This window comes from Lissotriton helveticus, chromosome 1_1 (assembly GCF_964261635.1).
Source record: "Lissotriton helveticus chromosome 1_1, aLisHel1.1, whole genome shotgun sequence".
Taxonomy (NCBI): domain Eukaryota; kingdom Metazoa; phylum Chordata; class Amphibia; order Caudata; family Salamandridae; genus Lissotriton; species Lissotriton helveticus.
In genome coordinates this window covers 910,628,198-910,642,957 of record NC_136057.1, presented here as the reverse complement: position 1 = coordinate 910,642,957, position 14,760 = coordinate 910,628,198, and the positions used below count along the sequence as shown (strand labels likewise).

At 46.3% G+C, this 14,760-nt stretch overlaps 1 protein-coding gene across 3 annotated transcripts in view; it reads right to left on the bottom strand.

The window, feature by feature from the left end:
* Positions 1 to 14,760, bottom strand: part of TBK1 (TANK binding kinase 1) — a 428,747-nt gene that overhangs the window by 190,028 nt on the left and 223,959 nt on the right. The gene's annotated exons all lie outside the window — the stretch shown is intronic.

Below are 14,760 nucleotides of genomic sequence, written 5' to 3'. Positions count from 1 at the left end.
AGACTGAAATTCACCAGTCATATGTAATTGGCCTAAGTGTAACTTGGACCCCTATGATGCACTGCTTAAGACCTTACATATTACATCAATGATGGGATACGTAATATGTGGCGGTGCAAGTGCACGATAGTATGGATTAAACAACTGGTGATTGATACTCCCCTCTGAGTGCGCATTTTTCCATTCTCTTAAAAAACTTTGGATGTATATATATATATATATATATATATATATATATATTCATCACAGGTTTCCCAAGTTTCAAGACCGCACTCCACAGCAGGTAAGTTTCCACTTTATTATTCAAAAAGGCATGCAGCTTCCAATCCCTACATGCCGTCCAAGGCCTTGCGCGTTTCGAATCTTTTTGATTCATCAGAGGCCTGTGCAGCAACCCTTTTAAAACGAACTGCATTCGACTATGGGTGCTTCATAAGGGCAGATATTATTTTATTAAATATAGATGCCAAGCTGTTTACTAGTGTCCTAGCCACATGTCTTAGTTAGCTGATTCCAGACATTGTCCTAGCAGAACGACACAGCTTTATACCAGAAAGACAGTTTGAGGAAAATACTAAATAAAAAAATATGTCACCTAATTGAAAACACCCCAAAAAGACATAAGAATCTGTTCGTCCTCTCCTTAGATGCTGAAAAAGCGTTTGATCAAGTTAACAGGCTTTGGATGTAGAGGGTCCTGTAGAGATTGAGGTTAGGTATCAGATTCCTGAATTGGGTTTTGGCAGGATACAAGTCACCCAAGGGCATATATCTGAGTCAATGGTACAAACTCAATACTATTCATCATAGGGAGGGGAACAAGACAGGGTTACCACTCTCCTCTCTTATTTGCTTTCACTTTTCCACACCTCCCCAACGCTATGAGGAAAAGGGCAGACATTCAGGAGGCTTCAATTGGCCATTAAAAATATAATTGACCATGTTTGCTGGAAACATTTAGACAGATGGCGGGTTTTAAAATCAACCTAGGGAAATCAAAGGTGTTATTCTTTCATTCACTGCAGAATCAAATGCAAGAACTTGGGAAGTTCCTACCAATCAAATAAAGCCTCCAGGAAATTACATACTCTGGGGTTAAACTCTGCCCTTTTATCACTGAGGTAGTAAATTTGAACTACTCTAATGTGCTTAAGGAAATCATAATAGAGTTGCGGAAGTGATTTCTACACCATACTTCATGGTTAGGGAGAAATGTCATTAAAATGGACATACTCCCAAGAACTTTATATCTTGGTCAAACGCTTCCAGTACAATTCCCAAAAGAACACATAATCAAGTACAATAACTAATAAACATCTACATGTGGTCGGACAAAAAGTCATTAAGTGGAGCCAAGCAGACACACTGATCACCGCATTCTGAAAAATTGCGGATTCCACATATCCACACCTACTATCTAGCTACCCAATTGCGATATTTTGTGGAGTGGGGAAAAATAGAGACTGACAATAGTATGGCATTGATCACTTGATAGAAGCAGTGCGAAAGTGACAAAGTCAATGGCTGCATCACAAACACAGGAGCTGGGGTCGGTATTCCTTACCCATTACAAAAGCCACACTAGAAGCATGGGACAGGGTGGCTAAAAAGAGGGGCTTACCACATTTTTTTCACCGTGCTCGCCCATATGCTTGAATCCAGATTTTCAGCCAGCTATGACACTTTATCATGCTCAAAATGGATGGAATGCAAATATGTAATGTCTGGTGGGGTCTCTTTAGGAATGGGCATATCCAACCCTTTGAAGACCTTGAGCACCAATATCAACTTCTAGAAGGTAAACGTTTCACATACCTACATGTCAGGCACAGGATCCTCCAACCGATAAGAAAGAAGGAGACTATGGACCATTGACGAACTTCAAGAGGTTTTAAAGCACATACACTTGCAAACATAAGTCTCGGCCAGCTATAGATATTTAAGACACACTCAACCTAAAACTATAACTCCAACCCAAAAGAGATGGGAGAAGGAGCGGAGGACGAACATGACAGACAAATATAGGGACAAAATCTTCGATAAAACACATATATCAGCTACAGCTTGCCAAATAAAAGATATACAATTCAAACTCCAGAACTACTGGTATGGGATGCCCCTGAAATTAGTAGAATGGGACAAATGGAAAAAAGAAGCCTGGTGGTGGGGATGCGCACCCTTAACCACACTAGCTCACCTTCTATGGCATATCCCCAAACAGAATAGATATGGGACATAATTATAATAGTGGAAGAGCCTTTTGGAACACCCATTGGATGGGATCGGGTAGTATATTGCTAGGCTTACCTCATCTGGGGAAAAAATTCTACAAGTCGCTAGGGGGTAAACCACTCACCATAGATCTCATGGTGGCAGTTAGGGTTATTTTGGTGAAGTGGAACTCGCAGTCCCCACCTACACATGATGATTGGCTTAAAAGAGGCTTGTATAGAGTGTATGTTCTTCTTAGTACATACTTCTTAATACTCTGTGGTGTATTTCTCATGAGAGTCTCATTGTCTGGAAACAGTGTGGTACAGAGTAAATTGTCTTCATGGCATAAACACTGTTTACAGTAGCCACGTTTTTACTGATATCCACTTCATTTCTCACTGTAGGTTCGGTGACAGCAAGGGGATTTGATACAGGTAAAGACTGTCTGTATTACGGCATTAGTTACGTAACAGGGCTTGAGTATCTGGAGGAACGTGGTCTTCTCTGAACAGTTGAATACAGATTCAACACTGTGTGCAGTAGAGGTTACCCTTTTATCTGTGGTGTAAGTCAACATGAACTCGGCTACCCATGAAGTATATGGTATAGGGTCAATGCTGCACATAACGGAAGCTTGCCTCACCTATAGGGATTGTATGTATAATAGCATTAGTAATTCTTTATATAACTCTGAGCTATTTTGCACTTACATTCATAGCTCTAATGCCATATCTGCTTAGAAAGCAATGTGTACAAAAGAATCTTGGATGATGTCATGAGTGATGTCATTTGAAAGGTCATCAGTGAAGTCTAATACAGTCATAGAAGATGTTATGAGTGATGTAATATGTGGGAGCGATTAGAAGTGCATGGTGAGGGAGCAAGTTATAGTTGCCTTACGGCATGATTGAGGGCACAATACTGCACTTGTTTTTTTGTTTTAAATTTTGCTGAGGATCCTCTGCGAATTTGCAGCAAATGTTTTTTTTCTATGTTTTTGGCCCCTGGCGGGGTCCCTCAGGGACCCCCTAACTAGGCCTAAGGGGTATTCTTCCCCTGCACCCATGTATTTCCTTTTCTTGGGACTCTGTCCGAGTCTTGAGATGGCTTCCACCACTTCCTGGTTGAAGTGGGGGCAGGAGACCTGTCAGATCCGCGGACCCTACGAGTCTCTAGATATACATAAATCTTTTTTTTTCTTATTACCTGAAAAAATACTCAAAGGATTTACACCAAATTACAAAAAACACTTTCTGGTCCAAGATCTAGCTTTGTGCAAAAAGTTTGTGCAATTCCATTCAGCGATTCGAGCTGTAGTCCTGTTCAAAATCCCTAAAGGAAATTGCATGGGGGAAACAGGAATCACACAAAACTTTCAAGACAGCAGCTGAATTGACTGGCACACTAGTTTTGAAAATTTCGTGAAGATTCGTGAAACGGAGCCAAAGTTATTAGAGAAACAGAAAACGCTCTTCCTAAGGAAACTAGGTCCTAACTATAATTACCTACTGGAGACCGCCAGTAAGTAACTGTAGGAAGCTGGCTCTTTGTGTGGTATATCAATAAGTTGATATTCCGTGTAAAGAGTCCATGGGTTCCCTTATGAGTGGATAGGGGCTTGCTATGCAATCCCAATGTGCTCTATTAGGGGGTAGTGTAGTCGAGCAGCCTTAGACTTAACACAGAGGAGTGCAAGACATTTCTAAATGCACACAATGATTAATAAATTACTTCAAGATTCAAGAAGGAGATCAACTCCAATTCATAAAAATAGCAAGTATCTAAATTGTTCGGGTAAGAACATTTTCAAATATAAATTCTTTTCACGTTAAAAAGTGGACACATTGCAATTTCTGAGTTTTGCAATGTTATCCTACAGAAGGAAGAACAAGTTCTGCAAACCGGTATAGTACAAAGACTTACAAGACCAATCTCCAAGAGTTAGGGTAAGTGATCGGCAAGGTCCAAGGCAGCATCAGAAGTACACCACCACCAGCCGGGAGCAGGAGTGTCCTTGGGTGTTGGGCTTTTCCTTACTGGAGCACTTGCAGTTGAGGGGGCCTGTAGGCAGAGGGTGCAGGTGACGGCGGGGAGTCCAGTAGGGGTGAAACCATGATGGACTTGAGCTCCAAAGGGCTGGAGGTTCTTGTTGACACCAGTGCTCCACTTCAATTCGGACCAGAGGCGACGGGTGCAGTGGTGACTTCAGGTGTCGGGTTTTGGCAGTTTCGTAGGCCTCAGAGTCTTTCTTCCCTTTTGGAGTTTCTTCAGAACAGGCCAACTGTTCACGGGAGGCCTTGAGCACACAGTCTGCCCAGGTTTCTGCTGTCCTGTTCTTTCTCCATATCCAGCTCAACCTAACAAGTGAGAGCCTCCAAAGCAAGTACAAAACAACTCTGCACCCGAGCCCCTCAGCCCGAGTCCTAGCCTACAGACAGTACACCCTTGCACCAGAGACCCTCAAGAACCAATCTCCCTCCCCCCCTTTGGGTTCTGATGGGCTTTTCCCCAAGTCCTGGATTGCAGCATTTTTCTGTTACAGGTTTTCTTCACAGACTTCAGCTGTAGCATTCGGGGCTACCCTTGTGACCAGCACCTCTGTATCCAGACACACCAGGGAAGGTAAATCAAAACTGCTGGTGGTTCTAAGGACCTTGGCCCATACTCGACCCCGTGTTCTCATCCAGCAAGGACATCACCTTCAGCCACGCCACCGGACTCCACTGGACGGACCACAGCTGCATCCACTTCAGCTTCAGAAGGACCACGATCCACCACCACCAACAACAGGTGGCACGCAGAAGCTGGAACAAGATTACAGCTGACCAGCTCGCGAACTCCCTGAGCATGAACCCTCCCACCAGCGCAACTAACCCAAGCCAGGCGGCCACCAACCTCACGAAGTGGATCAGCAACTGCGCAGACGACCTCGCCCCTCTGAAGACCCCGCCTAGCAGACCCGGCAGCAAGAAAGCCCCATGGTTCACCGACAAACTCAAGAGCTCCAAGAAGAACTGCCGAGCACTCGAGAAAGCCTGGCGCAGAGACCCAACACCGAACAACATGACTGCCCTCAAGCTCGCCACCCGAAAACACCACCAACTGATCCACGCCACCAAGAAAACTGCATTCAAGGAACGACTGGACAACAACGCACACAACAGCAAGGAACTCTTCAACATCGTTAAAGAGCTCTCCAACCCCAACGCCGGAAACAACGACATCACCCCTTCGCAAGACCTCTGCAACTCCCTCGCCTCCTACTTCCACAACAAGATCGCGGACATACACAACAGCTTCAGCACTCAACCGATGCACGCCACGACTGAACCACCGCCCCCCACCACCACCCTCCGCGCCTGGACCCCGATCAGCACCGAAGACACCATCCGCACGATGAACTCCATCCACTCCGGATCTCTGACCGACCCCTGCCCTCACCACGTCTTCAACAAGGCCGACGCTGTCATCGCACCCCACCTGCGGGACATCATCAACACCTCCTTCAACACCGCTACCTTCCCGGAGAGCTGGAAGCACGCCGAACTCAGCGCTCTACTAAAGAAGCCATCAGCCGACCCCACAGACCTCAAGAACTACCGCCCCATCTCGCTGCTCCCGTTTCCTGCAAAAGTCATCGAGAAGACGTCAACAAGCAGCTGGCCGCCTTCCTCGAGACGAACGGATCCCTCGACCTCTCGCAGTCTGGCTTCCGGGCCAACCACAGCACCGAGACCGCCCTGATCGCAGCCACCGATGACATCCGAGCCCTGCTCGACAACGGAGAAACAGCGGCCCTCATCCTCCTAGACCTCTCCGCGGCCTTCGACACTGTCTGCCACCGTACCCTAGTGCGGCGCCTCAGCAACGTCGGAATCCAGGAGAAGGCACTGGAATGGATCATCTCGTTCCTCGCCGGAAGGACACAGAGAGTCCACCTCCCCCCGTTCAGATCAGAAGCAACCGAAGTCATCTGCGGCGTTCCCCAAGGCTCCTCGCTCAGCCCAACCCTCTTCAACGTCTACATGAGCCCCCTCGCAGCCATCGCACGCCAACACAACCTCAACATCATCTCCTACGCCGACGACACCCAGCTGATCCTCTCCCTCACCAACGACCCCGCCACCGCCAGAGCCAACCTACACGAAGGGATGACAGATGTAGCCAAGTGGATGATGAACAGCTGCCTGAAACTGAATTCGGACAAAACGGAAGTCCTCATCCTGGGATCTTCACCCTCCGCCTGGGACGACTCCTGGTGGCCCCCCACCCTGGGCAACACACCCAAACCAACAGACCACGCACGCAACCTGGGCTTCATCCTGGACTCCTCCCTCTCCATGACCAGACAAGTCAACGCCGTCTCCTCGTCGTGCTTCAACATCCTGTGCATGCTACGTAGGATCTTCCGGTGGATCCCCACCGAGACCAGGAAGACGGTCACCCAGGCCCTCGTCTCCAGCCGTCTGGACTACGGCAACTCCCTCTACGCCGGAACCACTGCCAAACTCCAGAAGAGACTCCAGCGGATTCAGAACGCCACTGCACGACTCATCCTGGACATCCCCCGACGCAACCACATCTCCGGACACCTGAGAGATCTGCACTGGCTCCCGGTCAACAGGAGAATCACCTTCCGTCTCCTCACCCACGCACACAAAGCCCTACACAACCAAGGCCTAGGATACCTCAACAGCCGCCTCAACTTCTACGCCCCCACACGCCAGCTTCGATCGACCGGCCACGCCCTCGCCTCCGTCCCCCGCATCCGAAGAGCCACCACAGGAGGAAGGTCCTTCTCCTACCTGGCCGCCAAGACTTGGAACTCCCTCCCGACCCACCTCCGCCTGACCCAGGACCTTCTTGCCTTCAGGAAGCAGCTCAAGACCTGGCTGTTCGAGCAGTAGCGGACCCCCCCTCCCCTAGCGCCTTGAGACCCTCCGGGTGAGTAGTGCGCTATATAAATGCTTTGATTGATTGATTGATTGACCTTAAATCCAGAAGAACAACCCAGTAACTCAATTGCAACTACCTCTAAGCAGTGTATGTTTCTACCACAGGATACCTCATGCCTCAAATCTGACAACTATATTTTCTGAAATCTGCTGGCTCGAAAAGTACTGATCTAATCTCGTAGATCTTGGTGTCTAAATTAATACAAAAATCTATTTTATTTTTCTAAAATGGTGTCAGATTTCCTTATTGAGTGTATGTCTCATTTATTGACTCTGTGAGTGCAACAAATGCCTAATGCTCTCCTCTGATAAGCCTAGGGCTGCTTGACCACACTACAACAAATAGTGCTCCCTGGGATTGTTAAAGCAAGCCCCTGTACACTACCAAGGGATACCTGGACTCTCTGCACAGTGCACCTCATTTTGGTACACTCTATAGAGAGCAAACTTCTTAAATCTTGATGGTTTTACAAAGGCATTTGTCACAGAATGTATTTCAGGAAATAATAATTGTGAGTACTTGATGACAACCACAAGCTGAAGCTCGTAGACTTCATTTAGGATGAAAACTGAAATATGATTTAAAAAACAGTGGATGTTTTCAGAAAATGACAAGCTTTTGTTTTTGACGTATGGCGTCTAGCCTCTTTTATGACGTTCATGTAGTTTGGCGGGAGATTAAGGTAGCCAAATTCTATGATTTCAGGTGCCAGACCGCATGGTTGAGTTGACTGGGATCTGGATGTCGTATCTCTCCATGGTTCTGAGTGAGAAGCTTGGGGGAGAGGTGTAGTTTTTGATGAGGAACTAGTGATAGTTCCAACAGGGTTGTGAACCAGGGTTGTCGAGCCCATGTGGGAGCAACTAGGATCATTGTGAGGGAATGTTGCTTGAGCTTCGGAACCAGTAATGGAATTAGCAGGAGAGGTAGAAAAGCATAAGCAAATATCCCTGACCAATTGATCCAGAGCGCATTGCCTTTAGACAATGGGTGTCGATACCTGGACGCGAAGTTTGGGCATTTTGCGTTGAGGTGTGTGGCTAACAGATCTATGTCTAGGTAGCCCCACATATGAAAAAAATGGGAGAACTTGAGGGTGTAGTTCCCATTCGTGGATCTGTTGTCTTTGACGACTGAGCAGATCTGCAATTTGATTGTTTACTCCTGGGAGATGTTCTGCATGGAGATATATTTTTTCAGGTATCCCAAACTCCATATGTTTTGAGCAAGGTGTGAAAGCTGTAGTGAGTGTATTCCCCCCCAGTTTTTGTATGTAGTACATTGCTGCCATGTTGTCTGTACAAACTAGGACAACTTTGCCTACTAGGTGTATCTGAAAAGCTTTCAATGCTAGAAAAATTGCTAGCAGCTCTAGATGGTTTATGTGGAGTGTTTTTTGTTGAAGAGTCCACATACCCTGAATGGTATGTTTTTGAAGATGAGCTCCCCAACTAGTGAGGGATGCTTCTGCTGTGAGCACTATCTGTGGAACTGGGTGATGAATGGCCGGCCCTTGGAAAGATTTTGTGTATTCCACCACTGCAGAGAGCGATAAGTGCGACCGTCCACCAACACCAGATCTGTTAACTGACCTTGAGCCTGGTTCCACTGACGTGCTAAGCATTCCTGTAGGGGATGCATTGTTGCATTAGGAACAATTAGAATGCAAGATGCCATCATTCCGATCAACTGCATAAACATTCGGGCTGGTAGTGAGTGCTGCGGTTGAAATTGTGAGATCGGGGTTAGCATGTTGTGTATTCTAATAGGGTTTGGGTACGTTAGAGCTTTGCAAGTGTCTATTGGGGCTCCTAGGTACGCTTGCGTGTTGGAGGGTTGAAGATGAGACTTGGTGAGGTTGACAGTGAATCTCAAGTTGTGAAGCAACTGAACTGTTTTGGGAGTGTGGTGTATGCAGCTGTGTTGCGATCTGGCTTTTATTAGCCAGTCGTCTCAGTAAAGGAAGACGTGAATGTGTTGTCTTCTTAAATGAGCTGCGACCACTTGGTGAAGACTCTTGCAGCTGTAGTTACCCCGAATGGGAGGACTTTGAATTGATAATGTTGTCCATCCACCACGAACCTGAGGTATTTCCTGTGATCTGAGTGAATGGGAATATGGAAGTAGGCGTCCTTTAAATCTAGAGTGGAAAGAAAGTCGCCTTGCTGAAGCAATGGGAGCACCTGTTGAAGGGTGATCATGTGGAAGTGGTCTGATTGAATGTAGAGGTTTAGCTGTCTGAAGTCCAGTATGGGTCTCAGGGAACCGTCTTTTTGGAATGAAAAAGTATAGGTAATACACTCCCGTCCCTTGATGACATAATGGGACCGGTTCTATTGCATGTTTGTCTAATAGAGAGAGTACCTCTTGTTTTAAGAGGGTGAGATGTTCTGGTGAAATTGCACGCTCTCTCGGGAGGATTCCTGGTGGAGTGCTGGTAAGCTCCAGGCAATAACCATGTTGGATAATTTGTATTACCCACTTGTCTGATATGATGGACTGCCAGACAGGTAAGAACTGTGAGAGTCGTCCCCCGACAGGAGTGGAATGATCGGGGGTAGTGGGGGGAAGTCACTGTTTATTGGCAGGGGAAATGCGGGTGGATTTACCTCTGCCTCTTCCCTTGTTATTGTTTCCTCTGTAACCTCCTCTAAAATAGCCTCTGGAAGAATTTGATTGGTTGTTTACTTTGTAAGAGGAGGAGGGATTTTATGACGACAGTGTTTTTGAGCCACCCTTGTAAAAGGAGCGACGAAAGGAACCCCTGTTAGAAGGTGGTTGTAGGGCTCCCATGGATTTTGCCATGTCTTTCTTCATTTTTTCTAATGAAGTGTCTACTGTTGGCCCGAAAAGATGATTTTTATCAAAGGGCTGATTAAGTATGGGGGATTGTACCTCCTGCTTGAATCCAGAGATTCGAAGCAAAGTGTGTCTTCGCAGTAGTATGCTAGTGTTAACAGCACGAGAAGCTGTGTCCACTGCATCTAGGGCGCATTTAATGGAAGTGTTGGTGATGAGCTTCACTTCCTGTATGAAGTCGTTAGCATTAGTTTAATACTCCTCTGGCAAATGCTGCATGAGTTTTTCCAACTCATCATAGTGGGCCCTGTCGTAGCGTGCCAAGAGAGCCTGAGCATTGGCAATATGCCAATAATTGGCGGCCTGTGAGGCTACTCTCTTTCCAGAGGCATCAATAAGTTTACACTCCTTATCGGGGCAGGGGCGTTGCCTGTAGTTTGAGTTAGCTCTCTTGCTGGCAGTAGATACCACAAGAGAGTCTAAAAGTAACTGTCCTTTAATGTATACAGGGTCTGAAGGTGCGGGCTTGTATTTTCTATCCACCCTAGGTGTCAGTATTCAGGCTCTACCTGGGTCTTTGAATACTTCATCGGTATGTTTTAACATGCCCTTTAACATGGGTAAGGTGTTAGTAGACATTTGTGAGTGTGTGAATGTTTCTACAAGGAAATCCTCTTCTAGAGGGTCTGAATGTAGTTCCACTCCATGATATTGGGCAGCCCTGTTGATAAGTTGTGTAACGCCAATGTTGTCAGCAGGTGGGGAAGGTCTGGAGGGATTCAGGTCAGGATCATTAGGATGATCTGGATCCTTATCATAATCATCCCAGGGATCATGGTCATGTGGTATGTATCTCAGTTTCTGTTATTGTTACATCAAATCCCTTTGATGCTTTCTCTATAAACTACTGAAAGAGAGTGATGTCATCCAGCGAGTTGTCTGTGTGCACCAGTTGCAGATGCTACATAGACCCATGTGTCTTTTGCAATCTGTTGATTCTCAAGAAACTCCACTTCTTCCTCCATCTCCATGCCTTCTGAGGAACCGATTATCACATGTGAGCACTGACTTGCCTGTGGAGGGGAAGAGTCACAGGAGTAGCAGTGACAGATGAGGAAAACTGGACTAGGAGTTTGTGGTGGAGTTGGCGGGGTGGTGCCTACTGAGAATAATGCAGTGGTGGCTGTGATGCTCCTTCCAGGTGCGCTAGTACTGTTGGAAAGCAACAAAAGTATCCTTTCATCACTTTGTGAAGGTCAACAATAAGGGCAACAGGTACGCTGAGGATTAGTGGTTCCAGACAATGTGACTGAATTTGTCAAATGTTGATTGTAATGAGGATGTCAGCATCCCCAGTGGGATACCTTTTCCTCATGATGGTTCCCTTTATTTCACTTCCTCGTATCCTCCTCATCAATTCTTGGCACTTTACGTTTCTACATTTGTCTGGTGGCAGCCTCGAAGAGTCCTCCAATCTGCAACTCTCTTTCAGTGTCTAAAATTTCAGAAGGCAAGAGTTGCAGTACTTTAACTGGTTAAGTATCTTCAGGAGCCATGGTGTGTTTTACAGGAACTGGAAATGAAGACATGGATTTATTTTTCAGTGACAAAAATGACGTGGTCTTCAATAGGGAAAACAGTATTTACAACACTTGCCAGAACCACGCTTATGCCTTAACCACATGTATGGGTGGTTAAGGCAGTCAGCAGTCTAGAAGCAGAACGGATGGGCGGGGAGAGGAACAGGAAGGATTGGGAGAAGGACCAGGATATGGCTTGGTAAGTGGTGCCGGGTTTGGTGGGGAGTTTTTAGGGCTGGGGCCGGTTTTAGGGTTCAGGGTGGGGCAGTTTATAGGGTTCGGGCAGGGTTTTAGGGCTCAGGGGAGGAGGGCAGTATTTTGAGCTGGGTGTCAGTTTTAGGGCTATCTGGGGTCGTTTTTATGGGGGGTGCTGGGTTTTAGGGCTCAGGATGGGGAGTTGGGTTCATTTTTAGAGCTGGGGCAGGCTGGATTGCAGGGCTGGGATACAGGGTTATAGGGCTCAGGGCTGGGGGAGCTGGGATGAGAGCTATACCACACATATCCCTTTACCAAACATGCCTTTACAACGAAATTTGTTGTAGAGACATGCGTGGTAAAGGCATGCTTGGTAAAGAAGCAGTCGTGGTTCAAACTGCGTTGTTTAGGCATGCGTGGTTAAGGCATGCGCTGTTGTATCATACAACCCTTCAATGGTGGTACCATCAACAGTTGGCCTGCCTTAGGACTAGGCCAACACGGTCATTGATGCTGTTGTTGAAGGTGATGGAGCTGTTGTCAAGTACGATGCCAGAGTCAATCGACAGTGAAAGAGAAGGTGTGTCAAGTAGCATTATCAGTAACTTGAATGTCGACAGGTTGGAGACTGATGCACACAAGGGTCATCAATGATTCTTAGGTAAATATTTTTTTTATGTGACTCAAAATATGGCACTGGCAGCATAGCAGGATTCCTGTCAGAGTTTTAAGAGGCCTTATGAGGAGGTTCTCCTAACTTACATTGGGCATGCCTGCCAAAAGACGCCTTGTGAGTTGGCGATCCTCCCTCAAGACAACACTTAGGTGGTCAAAATGAATAGATAAATTGATGGATGAAACCAGGTCACTAGTGTTCTACTTTTGGAGCCAACTAAGTAGTCAACCTTCCTGGTTAGCCAAGGTATTAGCCAAAAACATTTGGCAAAGTTTTCTGAACTTGGGCGTGTGGTGTGGATGCAGGCAGTAGATGCATAATCTTGGTGGACATCCACAAACAGCTTGCCATCAACTCGGTACTCTCAGGTATGCTTGATGTAGACACTGAGTACTCTATTTGGATCTAGCTGGCAAAGCCTCCCTTAAACATTAGAGGGATATGGCAGAGAGAAAAAGGTAATTAGAGCAACAGATTGACCCACATGGAAGGGCTATGTTGCTTTCATCAGAAATGAAGCATGAGCTTTCTGCATCAATTTGTCAGAGAAGAAGGTAGTGTATGGGAGATGCACTGACAGTGCTTGCATTTCAGTGTGAGGAAGTAACTGCAATAAGAAAAACTGTCTTGATGGTGAACAGTTACAGAGAACACTTCTGAATCAGCTTGACAAACATGCACATCACACATGTTATGCCAGGTTAAGGTCCCAAAGAGGCATTAATAAAAGGCACCAGTGAGAACATGTTTGCACCTGCGAAGATGGGTCACAACCACCACCATCACTTTTGTAAACACCTGTGGGGCAGAGGTGAGGCCGAGTGACAGAAAAGCGAACTGGAAATGCTCCAAAAACACTATGAACCAAAGGTAGCATCTGTGGGGTTGCAGACCAGGCACGTGCAATTGGGCACCCTGCAGAAAACCATTCGGGTAACAGGGGGACAAAGAACCCGCATCCACTTGAACCCTCTGTATTTCATTGGCAAACAAAAAAAGACAGGAGTAACATCCCTACCTTTTCGACCCTCTCTAAGGCCCTTTTGGTAAAACAATGTTTGCACTTCCTGCAGAAGGAGTGTCAAGATCTGCTGAAGTTTGAGTGGAAACAGGCAGAGTAATATATGGAGGACAGGGTGTAATCCTCCCTGAAAAAATCGAAACACCCATTCATCTGACTTTTTAGCTGTCCATATGGGTAGGAAAAAATCAGGTCTGCCCCCTACTGGCCCAGCATAGCTCTGGAAGCAGAAAACAAACAAGCATGGTAGCCATAGTAGCAGTGAGAAGGAAGATGAAGAGTTCAATCTTTGGTGGGATCCAGGATCTTTGCTTGCAGCATGTCCTTAGGACCCATGAAACTTTTTGGCTGCTGTACAGACTGCATATTGTGGCAAGCTAGGCCCTGTGAGTATCCTCTGAATGTTCTGTACTGTTGATAGAACTGATGTGACAGTGAGAGTAAGCCACAGAATGAGGCTGTAAAGGTCTAGAGAAGAGTCAGTCTTTTCTCCCAAATATCTGGAACCATCAAAAAGCATATCAATGATCAAAGGCTGTACGTCACCGGAAAAACCGGTGGCATACATCCAGGCATGACATGTGATCACAACACTAGTACCCATAGCAAACAGTCATTCCTTTGGTTGTGTCAAGGCCATCCCCCAAGGCATATTTTGCAGCATCTTGTCCATCCTGAATTATTTGGGAAATGGCGCTCCTTAATTTATCAGGGACAGCTGCCAAGATCTCACTGACCATATGCCAAAGAACATGTGTGTATGAGCTCAGGATGCACAGCGTTCAAGGACCTTAGGGCAAAGCTAGTGGAAGAGAATCATTTTTGGTCAAAGGCACCCACACACTTTAACTCCCTATAAGGCAGTGTAGAAGGCAAGACATTAGGGCTGACCTAAGTCATGCAAGCTTGGACCTCTAAGCTTTTAGTGGTTGGGTGATGAGTTAGAAAAGTGGTGTATACAGGGGATGGACTATGCGGTCAAGCTACCAGGCAACTAACTGGGGAAGCCACAACAGTTTTATCCACAATGCCACCAGGATATCTGCTAAGGCTTAATTTAATGGTAACAAGGTCTTGGATGCAGTAGGCTCAAAATACAAGATATTAATATGCTGTCTGTTATTTACATAGTCAGAAGTTGTAGATCTAGTAATTCTCTGTGGACAACATATGATGAGAGGCATTTCGTCAGTAGGGGGTCCTGATGGAGAGTCTCCTTCTGCTTCAGGAGGTGTGTCTAGGTCACTACAATTTTGTAAAACCAAAGTATAGTCCAGCATCAGTATAATAAGGGGGGAGCAAGTTGCCCACCTCACGTT